The 25646-nt window shown below is 35.1% G+C and overlaps 1 long non-coding RNA gene across 5 annotated transcripts; it reads left to right on the top strand.

Annotated features, from left to right (window-relative positions):
• The first annotated feature begins 4831 nt into the window (after window positions 1-4831).
• On the top strand, window positions 4832-24450 carry LOC106831243 (uncharacterized). Of its 5 annotated transcripts, none has more exons than XR_011499273.1 (5): window positions 4832-5497; window positions 10570-10804; window positions 14429-14505; window positions 17051-17183; window positions 24288-24450. It is a non-coding gene; the product is annotated as an uncharacterized lncRNA (long non-coding RNA). The 5 variants fall into 5 exon arrangements; XR_011499271.1 differs by lacking the exon at window positions 10570-10804 and adding an exon at window positions 7901-7974 and having other exon boundaries at window positions 5058-5497; XR_001398117.3 differs by lacking the exon at window positions 10570-10804 and having other exon boundaries at window positions 5078-5497.
• Window positions 24451-25646: the final 1196 nt, after the last annotated feature.

Raw genomic sequence — 25646 nt, 5'->3', positions numbered from 1 at the left:
TTTCAATATTTACTTTCCCAATTTCCATTGTACTTATGCTTTCCTCAGACTTCCACTGCTAATATTCTAATGTATCCTGGTTGATCTTCTGAGTTATACCTTTCTCTATTAATCTTTTCACATTAAAGCAGGACTTCTGGAGGTTTTGCCCCAGAATTCTGGTTGTTAGCCCAGAGGCCAGTCATTGGCTAGGCGACTTATTTAGGGTCAGGCAAATAGAGAAATCTCATTTCCTTCTACACAAAAAATGGACATGAACCGCCAAGGATAGATGTAACAGACTATAAACTTGACACACCCTATCAAAAAAAAAATGACGCTGTAATACATACTAGATTCCAAAATTACTAAGCCCTACCCTTTCTTCCTGTTTTCACGTCTTCAAAGGGCCACGTGTAAATCTGATTTCTCCAAATATAATATAAAATAATTTCTATTATTTAAATATAATTGTTATATATGATTATATATTATGTTATATCTATATATAAAGAAAATTAATTAAACATCAATAATTATGTCACAGTAATTTATCTTTTATCTGATACCTTTTCATATTTTACATGGGCTACAAATCTTCGACACAGTTTTTAGATATTTGCACTCATAGGCTCCCTTTTTTCTAACATTGTTATTTTCAACTCCTTTTTTCCTCAGATTTAACTTTTTTACTCCTTCCTTTAGGTATTTTAAAATTTCAGTCATTTTTATTATACTTAAGCATAACATAAATGAGGAAGGAAGCACACAAGATGCCTTATTCCTCCTTCTTTGAGTAACTCAAAATAGCTGAATTTACTTATTTCCCAATGTCTACATAGAGCTTAACTTTGAATAGATTTGAAACATACACAAGGTTTTCAGAAACTTGTAAGTGATCAAAAACATGGAAGGATAACAAAAGTCATCTTGAGACCTTAAACACACTGTCTTTTACCACAAACAATTTACCAGCTTGTAATACAAACCTTTGAAAGAGACATTAGCCTCTCAGTTAAAATGCAGCCTTGCATATACGTGCATCTGCTTGGGAATTTTTTTTTTAATCCCAAGAAGTTTAGCTATTTGTAAAATAGATTTCTTACGTGATAAGTTTGAATTCACCAAAGAAGTTAAGTGATCTTTTTAAAAGTAGAGCATTGCAGTTTCAAATGACTGTGTTGGAAGGATTAGAAATACTCCCTTAAAATTGAAGAGATACCCTGGTGCCATTCTTGGGTCTTATCATTTAATAGATGCCACTGTGCCATGCAGGAAGTAAAGTGAGCTAATTTCCTCATGTAAATGACCTCTGTTCAGAGCTTGGTGGGCTGTGTGATCATTGGGATGGCAAATCACCCCCATACCCAATTCAGTCTGCACAGTTTTAACATGGGATTTTTTTTTCAGCTAAATATTCAAGGATTTTGTTTAGCCAGAGACAATTTAATTTAAGCTTAGCAAATACCTTTGAAGAGTTAAATTTTCTGTTTCTCACCTTCAGTTTTGTATTTATCTCTAACCCTTGAGTTGTTGATTTGCTCAAGGCATAATGTTCTTCCTACTTAAGTTTATAGATTCGGGCTCAACGCTTTGTGCAAGTGAAACTGTTGCTACTCACAGCCCTAAAGACTATCTTAACATTTATTTATTGGAACTTTTTCCTCTCTACCACAACAGTTTTTCCATTCTTTTCCATTATCAGCTGAAGATGAATCTATTTTTGAGATATGTTCCCATAACAAAAATGAGGTAATTTAACTTTGGCCAAGAAGTTAAGGATATTGAAGAGGATGATGTAGAAGTCAAAACTGTTCAACTACACCACTCTCTGGGGACATAGCCTCTTTTTGATACCGTAATAGGGTTCATTAGTTCCTCTGAATTTCTATGGGAGATCTGTGGGCTGAACTAAACCAGGAAACAGTCGCCTTCAAACTTTGAAAATACCAGGGGACAACAGTTGACACTTTCCACTATGTCATCCTGCTGACCCTTGGGCTCTGCTTTTATCTTTCATAAATGAATCACTCTACATTGGTTTTAATTAAGAAAAATCATGTTGTGGGGAGTGCCAAGATCTGGGAAGGACTGACCCAAAATTTATATACAACTGGCTATCTCATAAACACAAAAGACATTTTTTCTGCATAATTCACTCTCTTAAAAATTTTTTAAAAAAATTATCCTAAGGAGAGCAGGCAATTGTTTTTACAGAAAGGTTTTCATTTAAAATCCTAAAGTCTTCAATTATTAATTTTATCAGAAGTATTAATCAATTTACTCTCAGTAATAATCGTCCCAGATTGTCAAACACTGCCTGAAGTCCCCTGATTATTTAAAAAATAGTTTCACTTCTTTTGAAGCCCCCGTTTTCCTTTCCTGGGTACTGTGATGGAAATTAAACGGAGCTGATATTTTCTTAGAATAATAAGCAGTTTTTAAAACTTTGAGTGGTTTTGTAACTATAGCGACTTAACTAGCTACTATAGTTTCAACTGATGCTTCTAGAAACTGAATTTGTTACTCTTAGAATTGTGCAGACTATGTTAAAGGCTTGAACATATGTTGGACAAAATGGTTATTTCTAGAGTTTGTTTAGATAAAAATGTGTTAAATAGTAATAAATATTCATGGAAGAATTTAGTTAAACTTGACGCCTTTAATAGTTTAATAGTAAGAGCTGAGTGAACCTAGAAACCTGGGAGAGCTAAGACTGCTTTGCTCAACAACAGAGAAGGAAAATGGAGGTATGGCAGAAAATACACTGTTAGAGTTGAGGCAAATATATGATGTTCGATTTACGTGAATTTAATTGATTCTAGGAAATAGCCTCTGAGAAAACATCTTAACCAATCTTGTAGTAAGTTAGACATTGTTGAATGGTCTTATGTCAATGTAATTCACTAACAGAAGCAGAGTAAAGACATTTATTTTGGGGACTTAACATATTCAAGGAAATATTTCATCATTGAAGCAGGTGACTTTAAGAGACTTAAAATGGCTTCATGCTTATTTTCTTTTTCAATTTTTGTAAGTTAGGAATATCAGCTGTCGAAAATATAAACCACAACTACATTTTAAAACTGCATATATAAACGTATTTTTTTCTCTTCTCTAAATTTCTACCTGAGGTCAGTGGAAATTCACCTCTAGCGCACAAATTCAAATTGAGATAGAGCAAAGAAGTGATACTAATGGGGCTTTTTTTTTTAACCTAATAAGAAAAAAAAATTCCTATTTTATAACAATGGAGATTGAATCAATTTGAGATGCTTATTACTGGGTCAGTAATTAATTATATATTCAATTCATCTTGCCATCAAATACTTTCTACACAGTGCAATGTTAGAGGCAGAAGGGAATGTGGAGAGAACACTGACATTGTGAGTTGGTAGGCAAAGACTCTAAGAGAATTCAGTGACTTTTACATTCTTGAGTCTGATTGGCACAGGGCATATGATGTTTGATAAAGAGCGGCAAGAATCACAGTGCTGGGCAGCCTCGTAGAGATCACTTGCTCCAAACCTCCATTTTATAGTCAAGGAAAGTGGGACCTAAAAGCATCATACACACAACGTTACATAGTTCATTGATAACATGCTGCTTAGTTCTCAAAGCTCAGTCACCCTATGTGTAAATTATGTTCAAGCATTTCTAAATGAGGGAATATAGAGGAGTCCAGTTCTAACCCATCCTTCCTTTTTAAGTCTTTTAATAAGTACATTTGTCTCATCAAATACTTCTACTTCAAAAGCTTTTAAAAAATTAAAAATAATGAGGCAAAATTTCCTGGCAGTTATTCCGTGTTTTAGGGAACCCACTACTTAGTGTCATGGACAGTGGTCATGTGAATTTGTTAAACTGCGGATTTGGACCTTCGAAGGCAGATAATGGCCAGAACTCCAAAAATGTAAAATAGCTCTACTGGCCTGCACATGATGGAGAGCAGTATCCAGCAGCACCAAAATCTGACCCAAAGGAATCTGGGCAAGGGATTTGTGCAGGAAAGAGGGCAGCACTGAGGTACCAGCCTCCCAGATGTGAGGACAGAGAAGACCACCAGTCCACTGAAAGAGCAGATTCACGAAATCTGAAACCCTAATGGAGGAACAACCAGTCCAGTCCATTTAGGGGCAACAACTAGCTTTTTGCATTTGTATCACAGTCTGTAATGTATGAAGAGCTTCATCTATATGACCCCACAACATATAGGACTCTCACAGCAGTTTTTTTTCTGTTTCTGAGAATCTAAACAAAACCAAACATGATACTTTAAGAAGAAATCAACTTGATTTTTCTCCTTCAGCAGTAGCAGATTCTAACTATACTCATCTTTTCCATCCCTTCTTGGAGTAAGGTACTGAACAAGTTCAGCCTCTACATTTAGAGTTATGGCTCATCTAGTCTTTGCAAATATTCCAAGTAGAAAACAGAAAATGCCTCACTGGTATCCCTGGTTTCTCAGATAACCCAATTAGGGCATTAGGACCACAAGCTCATTTTCCTTATATGAATGATATTTTTGCAATAGTACCACCAATGGTATGCATCAAGACTCTACTACTAAATGCATAACCTCAAAGTGAATTGCATGCATTTTAACATTGTGTGGTTTGTTGATTTATGGTTCTTCTTAATAAACATATTTCAAATTTTTGGAAGAATTCCACAGAAGAAGGGGAAAAAAGAAATTCAATTACCATTTTAGTTTTGTAAAACTATTCTGGAGAGGATAGCAGATTGAAAATTAGAATTTCCAAAGTTTTAAACCCAGGGGGAAAGCATTTGCTAGCATTTAAAAGGACTGCATATGGTACTTACACTGAAGTGCCAGAGATCTGGAGAGTTGATACCCTGAGTCCTCTTGATGAGCAATGAAGGTTGTTTCATTAAGTGCAAAGACATCATTCTTAATTTGAAAACCGTGGGCAGAAACAGAAGCTGGGCTAATTTTTCCAGTGCTAATTCTAGAAGCTTGGCCACTGAAAACTAAAGGTATTCTCTTTGAGAAAGCATATTATTTTTACTCATGCTAAAACATTAAAACATCTTAGCTGATCAGTGGGGTGAGATTAGAAGACGTCTTTTTTGAATTGTCAGATTGTGGTGTACAAGGGAGAGAGCCGCAGGGTTTGGTTCAGAAGAGCTTGCTAAGGTACTCAGCTCCCAGCATTAAAAAAATGCTGTTGATATACCATTTTGATTGAAAACACTTCTTTGCAAACCCTAGTCTTGGGATAGGAGGAAAATAACAACGGCTACGATCACTACAACTGATTTGCTATGATTCTCTCTGCTGAAATTGAGATAAAATTTGCCACATGCCACTCTGAAATTGATTACCTTCTCAACTCAGTCAATAGCAAAGAACTTGGTCTCACTAATTCAGAGTGGCTTAGGTCATGCCTCCCGCTGACAGTGTGACGGAGAAGCCAAAAGGAGCAGCTCTAGGGAGGGGCAGAGAAGGCAGCTCTTTTATCAGAATCTTCCTCTTCTTCCCTTAATGCACAAATGGGTGAGTACAATTAATCTCTGTTCCGTTATATAAATATTATGGGTGGGTGGGGCGGGTGGACAGAACCCCTTTGTTGGTTTCCAGTAGCTCATTCTCATTGACCCAGAATGAAGGAGAATTGGCTGTGAATTATAAGTGTACACAATGTATATCTTTAGAGAGTGGAAAGAGGTCTGTATATAATAAGATTTGCTTAAAGTTATTAGAGTAGAAAATAATTTCCGACATACCAAACACTCTTCTAAGCTAACCACTATATAGATATTCAGCATTCTTTCCATTTATATCGTTGTCTTTTCCTCCTTTTTTTCTAATCACCCCTTATTTTTTCCTGATTAGCTCACTGGAAATATAGTAAATCATCTTTTTTCTGTAGAGAAACACGTATGTATGAGGTTTTCGTAATGATTTCTCAAGAAAAAAATGTGTATTTTAAAAGTACAGAGGATGGATGACGCTTTCAAAAAATATAGTTATTCTTACTAAAACCATGAGAGATAAGCAAGGAAGATCTGTTATTCTCAAATTAAAGACTATTAAACTAAGATAAATAGAAAGATAACATGACCTGTTATGTTTGTTGGGCCAGAAATTGCAGAAGCACATATAGCAACATACTCTCTATCTTAATAATGACACGTCCTGCAATTTAGGGCCCCCTGTATCTCACTTTAAGATAGCGTGGGCTTGTAGAAACAGAAAATGAACATCACACTTTTTAATAAAAAAATCACACTTTTTAATAACTAGAATTTGTATATTGCGGTTCAGGTTTGTTACTTTAATTGCAGGAATTTGGCAGCGGAGGGAGGTGGAAGCCACTCTTTAAATTTTAAAAAGTTCTCTCCTTGCCTGACACAGATGCAAATTGCTTGCTCATTACATTCTACCAGCCTTTTAAAACACGTTTACCAAAGCAGAAGCATTCTCTGGCAGTAAGACAGCTTACCTGCCAAGCTTGACATTTCTATAACCAAATCAATATTTCAGTAGCCTCCAACTATAAATCTGATGTTGATTTGAACTCTAGAGAGTAATGAATGATCCAATTAGAAGACAAAAAAAAAGCAAAAAAAAAAAAATAATTAGAGTGTTTATTCTTCCCTGATGATAAGGAGTCCTTGACAAGACAGAATACTGTTCCCAGCAAGCCTCTTTCTGTAGGTGTAATTGATCTTAGAAGTTAAAGGTTTGTTTGCATTTTTAACATTGGGAGTTAAATATATTGCTTTGATAGAACTGTTAAGTGGCAGTTTAACTGCCCCCACAGTTTATTACTCCTTTGTGTCTGAAATATGCAAAAATGCTCTGCTAGGTAAGATATATTTACAAGTGAGCATGGACATGATAACCAAATATGCAGCACAGTTCCTATCATGTCCTGGGACCCATTAACTGTCTGTTGAGTGAATGATAAATGCTATTACACTTCTTTCTATCAGTTTTTTTCTTTTGGGAGTCAAGGATTTGATAAACATTTAAACTCATCCAAATGCTCTATTCTATTGCAAATTTATCCATTCAATTCCATCCATCATCCATTCATTCATTCATTCATTTATTTACCCAATCAATGATTATTGTAACTAATATGATCAAAACGGTAGAACATACAGAGATGAGACAGAAACTGACCATCATTCTAAAGGGCTTAGACCATTAGGGAGAACTAGATAAACAGATATAAACATATTTAAAATCCTAAGGATACAGTGATAAACATTCAAGAGAGGCACACAATGCTGTGTACACTCATTCTTTCCTCCTGGATAAACCAGCAATTTCTAGGAAAGAGCTGAGCTGATATGGTTCAGTTAAATTTTGTCATGCTGAGAAAGTAATGCTCTGATTCACACGTATGGGGTAAGCATCAGACAGGAATGAATCTGGAGTGTAGAAGCCACAATTTTAGGTCCCAGCTTGCCTGGGATATTAGGAGAATGAAATGATACTATTCTTAGAGGCCATGAATGCTAGGTTAAAGATTGTTCTTCCACAGGCAGTTGGGTTTTGAGCAGGGATTCACAGCTTTACATTTTGAAAGTTTGCTCAAGGAATCTTTGTTGTGACCAACTGGAGCTGGGGGGGTGGGGGTGGGTGTTGACACTAGAACAGCAGAGACTCTTGGAAAAATCATGGTCAAGGTGTTGAAAGGTCTATACTGTAGAAGCTGCAGTGAATGCATGGAAAAGGTAGATGAAGGAAATAAATTTTGAGATAGAATGCATATGACTTTCACTTACTCAACATACACATTTGATTTTCAACCTAATTCTGAGGACTATACGAGGCACTATGGACATGTGTATAAATAAAGGACTTCATATATATATATGATATATATGATATACCATAGTGGTATTTTCACTTGGCTCAAAATTTGTATGTTTCGTTTATCTGTAGACTAGCAAGACAAATAATTGCGTGGATTAAAGAAGATGATAACATCAAGGATATGTCTGAGGTTTCAAATCTGGGTGAGGAAGGTGATTTTGAACCGCCTAGTGGTTGAGAGCACAGACTTTGGAGGCAGAAACGCCTGGGCTGAGGTCTCAGCTCTGTCTCTCATGAGCTGTGTCAGCTTTGAGGAGCCTGACCTTAACCTTCCTTAAGTTTCTGTTTCCATCTCTGTGCATCAAGAATCATAATGTATCCTTTACTGTTTGTAGTAAGAACTCAGTGAGACAATGCATATAAAGTCCTTACATTAGAGGCTGTAAATGAGTAATTACTATTATAATTGGTTTTAAAAAGTAAAATTAGTGGCAGAATATAGGGAGAAGATTATGAGTTCAGTTCGATCCATATCCAGTAAACATTTTGAAATGTGGATCCAAAGAAGAGCAAAGATTCTGAACTGGCATTGCTGTGTCCCGAGACGCTGGCTGAATAGTAACAATGGATGATGGAGCTTTTCCAGGGGTCACGTACAAAGAGGGGAGCCATGGACAGATCCTCGAGAAATAAGTGAATATAAGGGGTAGGTGGAAGAGCTAGGAAATGAATGAAGAAACTGGTAATATGAGAGACTTACATTTTTCACTATCTTCTTCAAATTAAAATCATTTGCCTTGTTTAAGAAAAAAATACAGGGGCCAGCCCAGTGGCACAGTTGTTAAGTTTGCACATTTTGCTTCGGCTGCCTGGGGTTCTCCAGTTCAGATCCTGGGTGTAGACCTACCTACCGCTTGTCAAGCTATGCTGTGGCAGACATCCCACATATTAAGTAGAGGAAGATGGGCATGGATGTTGGCTCAGGGCTAATCTTCCTCAGCAAAAAGAGGAGGATTCAAGGTAAATGTTAGGTCAGGGCTAATCTTCCTCAAAAATAAAATAAAATAAAATAAATACAAACTTGAATTTCAGCAATATCACATTTGATTTAACTTCATTGTAACTCAAGTTGGACTTCTTAAGAATCTTATTTGATATGAGCACTTTACATTTTCCTAGGCTTAGGAATTTCTCCTTGATAATGGGTGTTTTGGGGCAGCACCATGTGATTAACCCCTCATTGGAGCTTTGTTAGGGAACCTAATTGTTAACTTTACCAACTTAGTAATTCAACAAAATGCTTCGCACAGAGAGTTCAAGATTGCAATGTGTGACACCTGCCTTTACCACACTGCTTTTTTACTTGTAAAAATTTACATGTAGGGACAATTACTAGTAAAGATGTGAGCAGATGTGACTAGTAAAGAGAAGTGACTGAATGATTTAATAATTTGCTTTCCCTTCAGTATAGGGGAATCAGTGTTTGAGAGAAATCTCAGTATGATAATTTGGGGCTCTAAGTAGCATCAAAAAAAAGTCTTCAAACCCTCAAAATGAAGTTCTCAGCACACGAGTTCCAGAAAGCAAGCTGAGTTTAATTAAACCTCTCACTATGTGACCAGAGTGTGTATTTTGAGAACTCAATCTGCTCAAATCATAGAGTTGCAATTAATTTCGATTTTTTATGCTAAAATTGTTTACTTTTTTCCTTTCCAAACAGGAACTCTAGAATCTATGGAGTAATAAAGATAGCAAGTATCTACTTTAGGAGCTTATTAAAAATAGGAACTGCATAAATAACCACACCCAATTTCCTGTCTTTCTCAAATACAGTCACTAATGAGAAACAACAAAACAGGGGACATAAAGAAAATTAGTAAACTAAGACGACAGAGCAGCAACTCCTAGCACACACAACGGTTTAAGATTTTTTCGCTATGTTGCTGCAATATAGCATTACTCATGTTAAGGATATATTTTCTTGAGTCAGAACTTCCAGGTTAAATAATTTTAAGAAAACAATGACATGACTTTTGAATAAGTGCTATGATACAAGAAATGTAATACATGGCTAAGAGATGGGATTTCCTCCTAAGTTATTTCTAATGTTTGTAAGCCTCTTGTTGTTTTTAAAAAGAGACATCTGGCAGTAGAAGCAGCTGCATTATCTCTAAATACTATTCTTTCTACACAGTGAAATGAAATGGGAGCCAAAATAAAGTAGCTAGCCAAAAGGGTCTTCAAAGGAAAGGTAAGGCAAACAAAAATTTTGTTAAGGAATTAAGCTCCTGACATATTTTGAACTGTTGAAGCAAGTTGGCTTCTCTTCATGCTCAAGTAAAAGTTAATTCATTTAAAGCGATCCTTCTAGAGAAGAATACCAATGAACAGATAACACCTACTAATTCAAGTGTTGACTATTATTAACAGGTGTTGAAAATCTAGAGAGGACTGACTATTTCTGTTTCCTTCAAAGTTATATGGGAGAACGATAAGACCATTGGTTGAAACAATACTTTAGAATCATCCATGGATATTTTTCCTTTCTCAACACCACAGCTTACTGCTTATGAATCGAATTAACAAAGCATTTATTTCACATAATAGTGTCCTAAAGATCTGGCCCTGAAAACTGTGGGACTGGCTAAAAGATGAATTGATATTGAACTGAATTAAGTCAGTAATACATGGCAATTTGGTCATTTTAGTGATATTTGGAAACATATGGATTTAGATTCAAATCCTAGTTTTTTGCCTACTTTTTTCTTTTCTTTTTTTTTTTTTTTGAGGAACATTAGCCCTGAGCTAACATCTGCCGCCAATCCTCTTTTTGCTGAGGAAGACTGGCCCTGAGCTAATATCCATGCCCATCTTCCTCTACTTTATGTGTGGGACGCCTACCACAGCATCGCTTGACAAGCAGTGCCACATCTTCACCCGGAATCTGAACCCGCAAACCCCGGGCCACTGAAGCAGAACATGGCACTTAACCACTGCGTCACAAGGCCAGCCCCTCTTTTGCCTTCTTAGTAGGTACTTGACCCTTGAACTGTAATAGATCTTATAGGGAGTCGTGAGGATTAAATGAAGTGATGTCTGTGGAGCCCACACAGTGTATAACACTCAACATAGTGTAGATAAGGGCACTCACTTGACTTTATAATCTCTCTCTCCCTTTGTGTCGGATTCGGCTTTGTGGAGTTAGAGCAAGGGACAATTATATTCGGTTTTATATCTATAAAAACACTCATGCCTGAATGAGAGAGTCTCTTATTGACTCAATGTCATCATAATAAGACCATGAAGTAGATTTTCTATTGTTAAAAACATTGGTTTTAAAACTATGGAAAGTCATAAATGAGTCATGGCAACCTTTTCACAAAAGCACAGATTATACAGAAATGTATGATTCATCTGTGTTTTCCTTAAACTTTTACCTGGGTGAGAGAGGAGGTTGTATTGATTTTTACATCTCCTTCTAGGATTATTAGAGTATATGCTTTAACTATGAAATTTATGCTCAAAACAGAGAGTGATAGCTGACACCAAATCCTCTACTTTAAACTGAATGGGAAACCTATTACAGTTTTCCTATTTTACACAAATTCTATAAAAAGAATGGATTTTATGATGTGAAAAAGGTTCAATAAAGAATAATAAAAATTACCTACAATCATAAAGAGCTACAGCTCATTTGATGAAGAGAATGTATATACAGGATATTTAGAAAAAATGCTCCTCTCATTCCCAAGCCCTCTCCCTTTAAAACATATAAGAGAAAATGAGTTCCATTTAGGATGAACATTTGTGGGGCTGGCCCCATGGCTGAGTGGTTGAGTTCACACCTTCCCCTTCGGCGGCCTGGGGTTTCCCCAGTTCGGATCCCAGGTGCCGACATGGCATAGCTTGTTAGACCGTGTTGAGGTGGTGTCCCACGTGCCACAACTAGAAGGACCCACAACTAAAATATACAACTATATACTGGGGGAATTTGGGGAGAAAAAAAAAAGAAAAAAGAAAGATGAACATTTGTGAGTTTTTCTTAAAAATTAGAAGAATGGTGAAAACTTTGGTTGTTAGTAGTGTTTTCCCTGCATTTTATGAAATGTTACAATAAATAAACTGGCACACACATCACCTCTCACTTGTGTGAACAGATTTATAGAATAAATGCCTAGAAGTGTGATTGCTGAGTCACTGGATAGAAACTTTAAATATTAAAAGATAAGACAAATTTCCCTTAAAAGTTGCACTAGTTTATGTTGCCACCAAAGGCATACAAGTGTTAACATTTTACCACATCTTACCAGAACTAGATACTATCAACCATTTAATCGTTGCCAATCAGATAAGTGAAAATTGCATTTTGTTGCTTTAATTTGTCTTTCTTTAATCATGAGTTGGAGTTAACCTTTTCTCATATGATTATTAACCACTTGTGTATCTTTTTTTCTGAATTTTACCTGCTCAAGAAATTTGTCATTGTTCATGATCTGATATCATTCTCCTAATGATCCTGTGATAGAAGTGCTATAGTCATGCACATTTTACAGAAAATAAATCTAGGGCTAATTAATATTTAGTATCACACCCTGTATGACCAAAATTATAAATGGCAAAGGTAAAGTTTGTACACGAGGTTGTCTAACACCAAGTTAATTGTCCAACCCACATGGCCATATTGAGCCCATCTCCTGCCTACAGAGACAATCACGTGGCTTTTGTCTTTTTATTTATAATATACCATTTCAATCATTCAGATATTTAGTCAGAAAGTATAAGTACTAACTATGTGCCTGGCACTGTGACAGTTTCTGTATCTATAGCAATAAACAATTCATAATTAATAAGTACCTTAGTGAATATACATTTTGTTTCAGTGTATAATTCAAAATAATCTTACAATTTAATTACAAATGTGACAAGTACAGCAAAGGAGAATTACAGGGCACTGGGCATATGAGTAACAGGCAGCTGACTGGCATCAGATTTAGGGAGCCCCGAATAAGCATAATCAGGGTGCATAATTTGTAAAAAATACTTTGGGAGATAAAAGACAGATAACAAATACTAGAGTGAAAATGTCATAAAATTTTCATTTATCCTTACAAAAATGGTTTCATCCAAACTTTTAACTTGGTTTTGAAAAAATCCCCAAAATGTGCAAATTTATCAACCATTAGAAAAAAATTTTTTCTGAACCTTTATTTCTCTGACAAGCAGTAAACAGCAGATGGAAGGACTGAGATTTTCATAAGATGGAGAGAGGGAAATGTGTATATTTGGGGATACTAAGGAAGGTGGTAGATGAAGAGGTTCTTATAATAGAAATAAACCTTGAATGGACGAGGAAAAATCCACCTCTTTACTCATTCTTCTTTTTAATTAATAATCTACGTTTGCAGATATTTTTTGGAGAAATTAAATTGCTCGGTCGTATAATGCCTTAACTGATTGAGTTAACCAAACCAGAAAACAGAACATTAATCAGCTGTGGAATTCTGAACTGTTCTGCATATATCGAATATAGTTTCATTAACCATAAATAAGAAGAAATGTTTTTCATATCATAGAATATAAGCAGAAAGAAATTTGTGATATATTAGTTGAACCACATGAACTTGTCAATATTTGACCATTGTTAACTTACAAAAAGTGCAATTTGATATGGTTCAAGTACGTACGTGACCCAGGTACAACAAACCCAAGTGCTTTTCCTATGTATTTCCTCACAGACAGATGAATAAACACATCTATAGAGGATGTAAAACTTCTCATATACCTAACTCTGTCATTCACACATGTGAATAGAGGAAAAGAGAGATTTAAGAAAAAAAAAGATGGAGAAAATAGAAAAAAATGCAAATATTTTAGAAGCTCTTGTAATTGGATATTAAAAACTGAAGTCATGAAATGCATACATTTCTTTCCCACATAGCTTCTCCTGCAACTAGTTCAGATAGAAGACAGATAAATGAGCCAGAGACCAGGAAGCAATTGCTGTCTGAAATGTAGCATCCTGTAGTGCTGCTTACATTTTTTTTCATTTTTCATTTTGGGGTTTTTTCCTCAAAAATAGTGCATTAAAAGAAAAAAAGAAATACAAAAAATAAAATAAAAAATATTCCTAACTTTGTTGAATCTATATTATTAAATATGTACACATATATGTGTCTATATGTAAAATATAGATATATACAAAACATACGAATGTATATCTAGATTTTTTAATTTTAGTCTTAAAAGAGCTAAATGACTTAGACTGTCATTAACTGAGATACCGCCCTTTCCTTTTATGGTACCAGAGATTGTTTAGAATGCTCCCTGGTGATGGAAACTAAAGAGTAATTGAATAACGTTATTTATTTATAACCTGTTTTTATTGGACTAGAGGTAGAAAGTTGTTGAAGTCCATCAACTAGAGAATGTTCCAAAGAAAAATATTACTTCTACAAGATTAGATACAGTAGAAACTTTTAAACCATGAGAACATAGATCTCCATAAAGCATAATTTACAGACTTTTCAGAACTGCCTAATATGAACTAGCTATTGAGTCCTTACTTTGTACCAAGGATTATTCCAAGTGCTAGGGAATGAGACAAAGTCTTTGGTTTAATACAGCTTAACTCGTTTCCAATGTTTTCCCCCATTTTAGTAAAGTTACAAGGAGATCTTCTCTTTCCTCTTTTGATGTATTTCAACATACCATGGCTTCTACACCATACAAATAAAGTAAGTAGATTTTCACAAAGATTTACTGATCCTTATGCCATAGTCAAGGCATGAAAGACTAGACATCAAGTGAAATATAGACATAATAAAGTTTAAGGTCAGAAAAAGAAGATCTGTTGAAAGTTTTCAGGTTACTGAGATTCTGACGTTTAAAAAGGGTATCAATTTTGTATCAAATTTGTTTGTAATAGCATATTTAAACAAACTAATTTTCCAGTAAATGAAAGTTTAAATTTTTAAAAATCTCCAGATAGTTTATTATACAACTAATTAATCACAAAAATAAATTACTTTATCACAAAATTAATTTACTCTGAAACTCATTTGCCTGGACTTCTCAAATTAAAAGCTGGTCTTTTTGACCATCGATAACTGAACTAATGGCTATGATGAAATCTTTCCAGAGAATGCCCAGTAAGGAGACAAAAGTGTCTGAGGGTAGAGTAAGAGTACCAGAGAGTATTGGTATCAGTGGTATCAGAGAGTATTGTTTTTTCCCATGGCACTTGACAGAAGCCTAATAAAAATTTATTCACCAATGTTCTATTCTGGCTCACCATATCTTTGAGGAACATGTTCTAAATCTGAGAAGTTCTAGAAATATCACAAATGAAAGCAAAATACATGTAAAAAGAAATTTTACCTCTTAAAATAAACTTTTTAACTCCACATGAGTTAACATTTTTGGTATCTGACTACAATTATGGAGTATGCATTTGTGGATATTCATAAGAAAGACACTTTACTCTGGAAGAAGGAAAGGTGACATGGGGGAAAGAGCTACTCAGGATTTAGTGACATCTCAGTATTAACTTTGGTTCTGCCACTTATTGACACTTGACTTTAGAAAAGATACTAAACTTTACCAAAGTTTAGTTTACCAAAACTTGCTGTGCCTTAAGTCCCTTATCTGTTGAATGGGGATATTATCCACCTTACTAGGTTGTTCTGAGAATTGAACCGGACAAAGTATCTTAAGTGTTTACCAATGAATAAACTTTTCATGTATTACCTCTTGTTTTCTTTTTTTTTTTTTTGCTCTCATAAAGTATATTTTGTTTAGTTATCTTCCTAAAGATTTTGTTTTTAAAGTTCATGGGGAACAGATTTAGTCAATGTTTCTCAATATAAGATTAGCTTCTTAGAAATAATTATATTTCAGGAGTCATCTTAACAATTCCTGGACATATTTTTTCCTCTAAGTCCCTGAATATTTCAGACAAAATCCTATCCCCAGCCCATGGCAGTTCAGATACTCACACCCTCACTTTTTTTTCTTTTTTTTGGTGAGGTAGATTGTCCCTGAGCTAACATCTGTTGCCAATCTTCCACTTTTTTCTTTTCTCTCCAAAGCTGCAGTACACAGCTGTATATCCTAGTTGTAGGTCATTCTAGTTCTTCTATGTGGGACGCTGCCACAGCATTGCTTGATGAGTGGTGTGTAGGTCCATGACCAGGATCTGAACTGGTAAACCCTGGACCCCTAAAGAAAAGCATGGAGAACTTTAACCACTTGGCCATGGGGCTGGCCCTGCTCACACCCTCATTTTGAGGTGTTTACACACTTCAAATAATACACACAAGAAATTCTCAATGAAATGAGGCTTAGAGAAGTTAAAGGGAAACTTGTAATAAGTGCCAACCTCTTCTTTTAAGAAGAGTTTTTCAAAGTGACAAAAGATATGAAGATCTCCTAGTAAATGACTCTTTATGACTCACTTACTAGTAACTAGATAATTGAAAGAGTCATAGAAGTGTTGAACACATCTGAATCTTTTTTTTTTTTTGGTGGGGAATATTTGCCCAGAGCTATTATCTGTTGGCAATCCTCCTCTTTTTTTTTGCTTGAGGAAGATTGGCCAGAGTTAACATCTATGCTAATCCTCCTCTATTTTTTTTTTTTTTTGTATGTGGGACACCTGCACAGCATGGCTGGAGAGTAGAGTAGGTCCACACCCAGGATCTGAACCGCTGAACCCTGGCCACTGAAGCGGAGTACGCAGAACTTTAACCACTTAGCCACGGGACCAGCCCCAAGCCTGAATCTTTTATTTTCCAGTTCATCATTTTAATGCCATGTTGTCCTTATTTCAACAGTGCTTATGACAGTAATGTAAAATCCTGTTACAAAATGAGAGAAATAAAGTCAATGACTGCACAGGGGTGATATTCAGAGCTAAAATGAACTAAAGCTCAGAAAATAAAGGCTATAATTCTACCTTTGCTACAAACCACTCCTTGTGTTTTTTGGTTTGGAAAAGGGATTCAAAAATTCTGCTAACACACTACCCATGCTTTCTTTAGCAAATAAGAAGAAACTTATTTTCTCTATAGAAAGAAAATAGACACGACCAACCACCACGAGCAATTTATGAAAGATTTAAGAATTGAGTGAAAGTCTCCCTTTCTCCTAGTCCAATTTTCTTTCTACAAACCCAAGCTGCCTTCCTGAAAATAATTGTGCATACATAGAACTAATTATATTTACCTTTACAGTATTTGTGAAAGGCAGAGACTAATTTCATGCATTATTTTTATTTTACAGATTGAAGGAGAGTGAAGAACGTGAAACAGTAGACACAGTTAAATGATTATTCACTGATAGCAGGAGAATCAGGCAAATCCCACCACCTGTTTATGGCCTCCCAACACAGACTCACTGACCAGAGAAACCATCAGTAAGAAAGTCTAAAGTTATCTTTGTTCCTCAAAGCAATGAAATGTAACAATCACAATAGTTTTTCTGGGTACAATAGCCTTTCTGGGTAGGCCACTGGACTTTGGGTATATCCATTTAACTTTCTGGGATTTAGCTCCAACATCTAGAAATAAAGAAATTGACTAAATAACCTTTGAGTTTCCTTCCATCTTTAAGTCTCTATAATTATGAATATTACAATTAAAATTTTATTATGAATATAATTATATCATTAATTCCTTGAGCAATGGCAGTTCATTTAAATTAAAAATTATGTTATTTCTCTATATTTATATAAAATATTTCAAACAAAAATATTATTAGAAAATATTTTTTAAAAGTCTATGAATCCACTACCCAGCTTTAAAATGCTTAACAACTATTCTATTTTATTCAGAATTTTAAAAATATACTACAAATACAATTGAAAATTCTGACTAATGTCACTGAAGCCTACCCAGAAGCTATTTTGGGGTAATATATATTGTTGTTACCATATATATTCTTATGCTGCTATAATCCATATTACACAGAATGTATATAATAGCCCTCTTTTTATATTTTAAGATTTTATTTAAATAGTGTATCATATCATTTAAAAAATGTTTTTGAGATATTTCTTCATTGATATAGTAGGTCTAGTTCATTCATTTCTAATTGCTCTTCAGTATTTCACTGTATCGAAATATATGAATCTATCTATCCATTCTCTTATTTTTGGACAAGGACATGAAGTGCTGATAAACTGACTCAAGAAACAAACAAAAAGACCCTGATTGCAGCACTTTCTGAGGAGTATACCAAGACTGATTTCAGTCTACCAATGGCTTAACAGCCGGCTCACAGGATTTCTGAATTTTTACAAGTCAGCTTTCGAAGATGAGCCTTCACACTACCTACGCCTTTCACAGAGGCACATATATAGCAGACTAGGTAGAGTCTTTCTCTCTCTCATTCTCTCTCTCTCTCCCCTTCTCTGTCTTCACCCTCAGCCCACCCCCTTCCTCCTTCTGCTAACAAATACAGAAAACATACTTACACTTTAGGAAAATCTTTTCAAAAGCTAATTCTGACTTGCTGAATAGAATGCTAACCAAGAGTGAAAAGTCCATTTTAACTGTTTAAACTTTTTTTAATGGATTATTCTTTTGTTGTCACATTAATGAAAACTTTTCCTAATCTAAGATCATGTAGAATTTTCTCCTATATGTTCTTTCAGAAGTTTTATAGATTTAGGTTTTAGACTTAGGTCAACAATATATGCATAGTTTTTTGAATATGGTACCAGGAATGAACAGAAATTCTTTCTGTTTTTTTTTTTTTTTTTTTTTGCATATGGGGAACCAATTATTCCAGCATCATTTGTTGAAAAGATTATCCTCTGTGTGCTGCATTGTTATTGTTCCTTTGTTAAGAATCATTGGTCCAAATAAGTGTGGATCTGTTTCTGGACTTTCCATCCTGTTCAGTTGATTTGTCTATTTTTACACCAACACTTACAGTGTCTTAATTACTGTAGTTTATTCAAAATTAAAACTTCTCTTCATAAGGTCCCATGAGAGCATAAAAAGACAAGCTACAGAATGGGAGAAAATATTTGCAAAGCATTTATCTGATAAAGGGCTTGTATTCATAATATATAAGAGTATAACTTACCAAGAGGCAGGAAAATATACAACTTCAGGCTACTCTAGCCATTCTGTCCCATGTAAGGGAGGAAAAAACCACAACTGAGAAGCACAGGTTAAGTTCACAGGCCAGGAGCATGGGCTCGCCAAAAGACTGAGCCTAATCACAGGTCTATAGAACACTTCTGCTTCCCCACACCTCACCACAACATTATTAAAGGCTTATTTACCACAGTTCCTTTTATCCAGTCTATAATATACATCTTTCAGCAAAAAAAATTATGTCATATTAAAAAGCAAAAACATAGTTAGAAGAGATTGAACAAGCATCAGAACCAGAGTCAGATATGGCAAGATTGTTAGGATTACCATTTTTAAAAACTATGATTAATATGCTAAAGATTTTAATGGAAAAAGTAGACAACATGCAAGAACAGATGGATCATGTAAGCAGAAAGATGGAAATTCTAAGAAAGAATCATAATGAAATGTTGGAGATCAAAAACATTGAAATAGAAATGAAGAATGCCTTTGATGTGCTCATTAGCAGACTGGACACGGCTGAGGAAAGAATCTCAGAGTTTGATAGATGACAATAGAGCTTCCAATACTAAAAAGCAAAGAGGAACAGGACTTTAAAAGATAGAATAGAATATCCAAGAACTGTGGGGAAAGTACAAGTATAACATATGCACCATGAGAATACCAGAAGGAGAAGAGAGAAAGAACACAAGTAATACTGGAAGTAACAAAACTGAGGCATTCCCCTAAACTAATGTCAGACATCAAAGTACAGATCCAGGAAGCTCAGAGAACACTGAACAGGATAAATGGCAAAAGAATCCACACCTAGGCATATAATATTCAAACTTCAGAAAATCAAATATACAGAAAAATATTGAAAGAAGCCGAAGGAAAAAACCTTACCTGTAGAGGAGCAGAGAATGACACCTGACTTCTCCTCAGAAACCATGCAAGCAAACACAAAGTGAAATGAAATAGTTAAAGTGTTGAGGGGGAAAAACCCCACCAACCTAGAATTCTATACCATGCAAAATTATCTTTCAAAGGTAAAGGAGAAACAGACTTTCTCAGACAAACAAAAATTGAGGGAATTTGTTGCCAGTAGACTTGCCTTGCAAGAAATGTTAAAAGAAGTTCTTTAGACAGAAAGAAAAAACATAGGTCAGAAACTCAGATCTACATAAAGAAAGCACTGGAGAAGGAACAAGTGAAGGCAAAGTAAAAAGTTAAATCTATCTTATACTTAATTGATCCAACAGATAACAGTGCGGCCAAAATAACAATAGAAACAATGCGTTAGATTGTTTGCTTATGTATATTGTTATATATATTATATATATATGTGTACACACACCCCCACACACATATATATACACACACACACATACACACGCATATGGTCATGTGCCACATAATGACATTTTGATCAACATGGACTATATATACGATGGTGGTTCCATTAGATTGGTATCATATAGCTTAGGTGTGTAGTAGGCTGTACCATCTGGGTTTGAATAAACGCACTCTATGATGTTCACACAACAACAAAATCGCCGAACAATGCATTTCTCGGAACATATGCCCGTGGTTAAGTGATGCATGACTGTGTAAATACTTATTACAAGTGAAATGAATGACAGTAATGCTACAAGAGATGAGGCGGAAGAAGAGAAATATTTTATTATTGTAAGTTGTCACTGGCATTTGTACTACCTGTGAAGAGGTATAGTGTTACCTGAAAGTGGACTTGGATGAGTTGTAAGTGTACACTGCAAAATCTAGAGCAACCAACAAAAAAAAGATTTGTTAAAAAGTGTAATTGATATGCTAAGAAATGAGAGAAAATGGGATCATATAAAATGCTCAATTAAAACCACAAGTCAGAAAATGTGTGAAGACAAAAACAGGAACAAAGAACAAAGACAACAAATAGAAAATGGTAACAAATACAGATATTAATCCAACTATATCAACCATCACTTTAGATGCCAGTAGTCTGAACATACCAATTATAAGAGAGAAATTGTCAGAGTGAATCAAAAAATAGGACTCAAATAGATTTTCTCTACAAAAAACTCACTTTAAATATAAAGTTACCTATAGATTAAAAGTTAAGGGATGGAGAAAGATATACCAGGGTAACATTAATACAAAGCAAGAGTAGCTATATTAATTTCAGAGAGAGAAGACTTCAGAGCAAGGAGAGCTATAAGAGATAAAGTGCAGCATTATATAATTATTATTACACAACAATAAAGGGGTCACTTCTCCAAGAAGACATAACAATCCTCAATGCACTTAAGAACACAGACTCAAAATACATGAGGCAAAAACTGATAGAAGAGCAATGAGAAACAGATGAATTCACTATTATAGTTGGACACTCTGGCACCCTTTATCACAAATGGACAGATCCAGCAGGCATAAAATCAGGACAATTATGGTTGAACTCACTATAATCAATCAACTGGATATAATGGACACCTATAGGCTTCTTCATCCAACAACAGCAAATTACACACTATTCTCAAGCTCACATGAATCATTCACCAAGACAGACCACATTCTGGGTCATAAGAGACATCTTAACAACTTTACAAGAATAGAAATCATACAATCTCTACTCTCAGACCACAATGGAATTAAACTAGAAATTGAACTAGAATCACATGTGGTCAGTTCAGGGCCTGAGGTCTACATGGAGAGGCAAAAGACTCAGAATAGTCAACTCAATATTAAAAGAAGAACAAAATGGGAGACCTGATACCACCTGACTTTAAGGCTTATCAATCAAGACAGTGTGGTATTGGTGGAAGAGACAAATACATCAATGGAACAGAGCAGAGAGCCCAGAAATAGACCCACATAAATATAGGCAACTGATCTTTGACAAAGGAACAAGGGGAATATAGTGAAGCAATGATAGTTTTTTCAGCAAATGGTATAGAACAACAGTATATCCACGTTCAGAAAAATGAACCTAGACACAGACCTTACGCCCCTCACAAAAATCAACTTAGAACAGATTATAGCCCTAAATGTAAAACACAAAACTATAAAACTCCTAAAAGATAAGAAAAGAGAAAACCTAGATGACCTTGGGTATGGCAATGACTTTCTAGATAGAACACCAAAGACATGATCCATGAAAGAAATAAATGATAAGTTGAACTTCATTAAAATTAGAAACTTCTGCTCTGCAAAAGACAATCTCAAGAGAAGCAGGAGATGAGGCACAGACCAGGAGAAAATATTTGTAACAGATACACCTGATAAAGGACTGCTATTCAAAATATACAAAAAACTCTGAACAAGAGAATGAGCAGCCTGATTACAAAAGTGGGGAAGTGATATGAACAGTTACCAGAAGATACACAGATGGAAAGTCAGATGTTCAATATCATATATTCCCTCATCTTAAACCTATCACTGATCACACACGCTGGTCTTAAATAATTTATTCCTCCTCTTAGCTTGTTAAGCACTGTGTACTTCTCACAGAACTTCTCATTTTGTAATGTGTGTGCATTACAACATGTACCCCCTGACAAGGTAAACATTTGGGGGGCACAGGGGCCATGTCATCTTCTGCTTTGAGGTTCACAGAATGGCTGAACAAGGATGGAACCCAATAAATGCTTGAGCTTGTTGATTTTAATAAGAATAACATCAAGTGCTAGGCGTATATATAGCAGGTACTCAATAAATGTCAATTTCTTTCCTTCCTGGTGTATCTCAAGTAATCAGAGAAGGTGTCTAAATTGATTGTGGGAAATAATTCTCAAGGGTCTGATGAGTCTTACTGTACTTTTCCAAAACACCAATGCTGACTTCATTTATTTCATTAAAATCTGATTAATAATTATAATAGATAACCTAGAGGAGACTATCTTACACGATCACTTGGACAGCATAAGTCTTTTTACGTATTGCACTTTGAAAAATATGCATTTTTGTGTTCATTGTTATATATTTTGTTATGATTTCTGAAATATATATATATATTTTCTTTTTTTCTGAGGAAGATTTGCTCTGAGCTAAAATCTGTTGCCAATCTTCCTCTACGTTGTATGTAGGTCACTGCCACAGCATGGCTGGCAACAAGTGGTAGGGAACAAAACCCGGGCTGCCAAAGTGGAACATGCTGAATTTAACCAGTAGGCCATAGGGCCAGCCCCTGAAATGTATATATTTTAATATAATATTCTCTTTAATTTATATAGAAAATCTGAAAACTTTTAAAACCTAACATCCCCAACTGTGTTTTGCGAAAGATTTCATCATGCTGTTAGTGAGTACTCCCTCCAAAATGAGAAACAATTTGGGAAATGCTCGTTTAAGCAAGTTTTTAATATGCTTATGTGCATTAAGAAGCTCCAAGAATGAGATCTGAGATTCGGTTGTTTCCGATAAGACATGAAAATCAAACCATTTAATGTTGTTCAGGTTTTTTTTTGTTTTGTTTTGAACACCTGTTAATATTTCTCATCATTAGTAAGACATTTTGGAAAGTAGTGTTGTAAGGTGATGAATTTTCATCAATACACAATGCAACGTACTTCCATACAAAAGAAGAATTTGAAGAGTTCATATCGCCACAACCAGTTTCAATGGAATGGAAGGAACATGAACAGATTGGATAATGCTCACCAACAAAGCATTGTGTCGTTGTCTGGTTGCTTTGGGTATGAATATGAACCACTTTCAGAAATGATCCTTCATTTAAATCAGATATAGCTTCTAAGTGAATGACATTTAAACACCACACCTGATATTTGCTCAAATGAGATTACGATACTTTAAAATTTTAAAGGAGTATGTTTTCTGAAATGAATGTGGAGACCAGAGAAGAGGGAAATACTGAAAATTTTTAAATAGAAAAGTGGTCACACCGACACGAGGAGATCCCTGGCTCTGAGGAGAATGCTCATTCCATTGGGTTACATTTAGTCTGAGTGATGACTTCAATGCTGCCTTCTAAACTGACACTGAGCTGAACAATAAAAATGAGCTTTAGCATGTTAATATGGGAAATAGGATTTCTCTTATTTATCTCTTTAAATAAAATAATCTAAAACAATGAGAAATATTCATCATTTCTTCTGTTTCTCAAATCTAACTGAGGAATGAATCCATTAGTCACACTGGGTAAAACAATAAGGGACTATCTCCTTGGAGGTTTTACTGCATTATTTACAAAAGGAGGCAATAATTTATTGTCTCCAGGAGATTACTGTCATGGAACCTAGAAGAACTCATACACTTCATCTCTATTCAATATATATGGCAATTGCAGCATTTTTTTTTTTTTTTTTTTGGTGAGGAAGTTTCACTGTGAGCTAATATCTGTTGCCAATCTTCTTCTTTTTTTGCTTGAGGAAGATTAGCCCTGAGCTAACATCTGTGCCAATTGTCCTCTATTTTATATGTAGGTTGCTGCTACAACATGGCTTGATGAGTGGTGTCGGTCTGCACCTGAGATCCAAACTTGAGAACCGGCCCGCTGAAGCGGAGCATGCCAGACTTAACCACTACACCACGGGGCTGACACCACAGTGTTTTTATTACTAAATAAAATATTTTTCATTAAATCCTTTTGCCACAGTGTTATGGGATTTTAGAATGATCTTTTCTGATCTTCAACTATGGTCTCTTGTTTCGCCAGTTCTAACTTTTTATTATTGCTGTTGTTCTTAAGTTTCTTAGAGCAGAATTTTAAAACTGAAACATCTGAGTTTTTCACTGACGATTAACATTCTATTTAGAAAGCTGGAATTTGTTTTAGAAAAGATTTTTCTAACCTATTTTGCGTTTGTCAAAAGAAATATCGAGAGAGGGTGAGAGAGCAGGGATGGAGGGAGAGAAAGAGGGAGAGAGGGAGAGAGAGAAAGAGAGACAGAGAGCATGAGAGAAAGATTCCCTATATTTTACCAATATCTTCTTCTAGGAAAGTCTAAGTAGTATGATGGCTCATGCCAGGAAGCTGACTGGTAAATAGTTAGAAATCCTGAGAGCCAGTTGTTAAACCATTGGTAGCTTGAAATCAGTCTTGGTGTACTGCTCAGCAAGTGCTACAAATGGCAGATGTTTGCTGTTTGTTCTTTTTATTCACTGGGACCATGAACATATTAACATATGTTTGAGAAAATGTAACAACATGTTAAAGATTCTTAGAAGTCCTGTAGCTAAAAAAAAGAAGTATACTTATTAGACCAAATATTTTCCAAATTTTATGAAGAAAAAGCTTTCTGAGTATATACAATCCAAGTAAGTAATTTTTCAAATAAATTTTTAATGGCTCTCCCCTTGAAAGTATGCTCTAGCCTATGAGTCATAGAGAGATAAGAAATATTTTCAAATCATGTATCTGATAAAGAGTTCATATCCAAAATATAAAAAGAACTCATATAACTCAATAGCAAAAAAACAAAAAATCTGATTTAAAAGTGGGCAGAAGAGTTGAATAGACTTTTTTCCAAAGAAGACGTATAAATGACCAACAGGCACATGAAAAGATGCTCAACATCACAATATCATCAGGGAAATGCAAATGAAAACCACAATGAGATATCACCTCATTAGAATGGCTATTATCAAAAAGACAAAAAAATAAGTGTTGGAGAGGATGTAGAGAAAACGAACCTTCATACACTGTTGGAAGGAATGTAAATTGGTGCAGCCACTATGGAAATTCCTTGAGAAATTAAAAATAGAACTACCATATGAACCAGCAATCCACTTCTGGGTATTTATCCAAAGAATATGAAAACACTAATTGGAAAAGTATGCAC

The sequence above is a fragment of the Equus asinus genome, chromosome 29 (assembly GCF_041296235.1).
Source record: "Equus asinus isolate D_3611 breed Donkey chromosome 29, EquAss-T2T_v2, whole genome shotgun sequence".
Lineage (NCBI taxonomy): Eukaryota > Metazoa > Chordata > Mammalia > Perissodactyla > Equidae > Equus > Equus asinus.
Note: the sequence above shows the minus strand (reverse complement) of the source record. Positions and strands in the feature narration are given on the sequence as shown.